Below are 1,373 nucleotides of genomic sequence, written 5' to 3'. Positions count from 1 at the left end.
CCTGGCTAGCTCACGGAAGCAAGACCGAACGACACCTCCGTGTCCTCCTTTTCTGAGCTCGCCACAATATTGATACTTGCTTTAAGTTATGGAAAAATACTGGTTCAGCTTTATACAATGAAATGTTTAAAATGTCTTGAGAGACAAAGAGAGAAAGAGACATTTATTTACACAGTTGTGTGCTAACCTAAAAAAGGAAACATAAACATGAATATCTGGTGTAATAATTGTGCTCTCTGTTCACCCAGCCGTCTTTTAGAGATTCTGAGCAGTTCATAGTCATGTAAAAGTAGCAACGAAACCAACTGTATTTTCATAAACATTGTAAAAAACGATAATTTTTTAATTTAGGTGTTGATGTTTCTTTGGTTGGGGGGGGCACGGGTTGCCTGTGGGGGTTTCAGCTCGGCACTCTTCCAATAACCAGCATTTTATTAAATCTCTTGGAAACATTAAGCTCAACATCCATGAAAACAACATTAAGACAACCTTGTGAAGCAATCTAGCTACAAACAGCAATAACTTAATTAGCATGTTGCTATCACACTGCCTCAAGTCAAAACCAAAATGTCCTTTTCATTAAATACGAGTCCTTTATTCGACTGCTTCATTAAATAAGAGTCCTTCCTCCAACTGTGTGAGCTATGTGATTGCAACATTGACAGTAGAATAGAGGTTGCTGGGATGAGCAGTGGATGCAGAGGATGGAGCATTCACCATGCTGTAGGTCACAGTATCACCTTCACCATCACGATGAACCTGGAAAAACAAAAGGAATTTGTATGATACATAAACTAACATGAATAAATGAATAACGTTGAAGTCCTCAGTGCCTTATTTTGCAATTTTGATGAAAGTAATCTGAAGCCTATCAAAAATGTAATAGCTTCTTCCTCTGCACATATTCAACATTAACCATATTAGACAGTCTTTGCCAGCTTACCTGGGTTTTACTGTTGCTATTCTTGGTGTAGCTGATGGTGGCATAGGAAACTTCAGGCTCCACCTACACAATGAAAAAAAAAAAACAGCAGAACATGCTGTCACCTCACTAATATGTGTGATGCTGTGTCACGTAATAATAACAACTCTTCATCTGCTGAACACTTCAAAACTCTTTAACTACCTTCAAAGTCATATGAGGTGGCATATTGTGGTGACCTGCTCTACCTCCTGAGCTACAGGAGGTAGAGCAGGTCACCTGTTGATTGTAAGGTTGGTGGTTCGATCCCTGGCTCCTCCAGTCTGCATGCCAAGTATCTTTGGGCAAGATACTAACCCCAAGTTGCTCTCTAATGTATCCATCGGAGTATGAATGTGTAAGAATGTAGTTAGGAAGCACTCAGTTTAGAGAATGCATGGGTGTGAATGTG

General features: G+C 39.7%; 1 long non-coding RNA gene across 1 annotated transcript; it reads right to left on the bottom strand.

Annotated features, from left to right (window-relative positions):
- Window positions 1–579: 579 nt before the first annotated feature.
- LOC106456563 (uncharacterized) lies at window positions 580–1,007 on the bottom strand. Its single transcript, XR_001290651.1, has 2 exons — window positions 944–1,007; window positions 580–759 (listed from the first exon to the last, which is right to left on the bottom strand). It is a non-coding gene; the product is annotated as an uncharacterized LOC106456563 (long non-coding RNA).
- Between the last annotated feature and the right edge of the window lie 366 nt (window positions 1,008–1,373).

Source organism: Pundamilia nyererei, unplaced genomic scaffold (assembly GCF_000239375.1).
Source record: "Pundamilia nyererei isolate P.nyererei 1_Seehausen unplaced genomic scaffold, PunNye1.0 scaffold00475, whole genome shotgun sequence".
NCBI classification, from domain to species: Eukaryota; Metazoa; Chordata; class Actinopteri; order Cichliformes; family Cichlidae; genus Pundamilia; species Pundamilia nyererei.
Note: the sequence above shows the minus strand (reverse complement) of the source record. Positions and strands in the feature narration are given on the sequence as shown.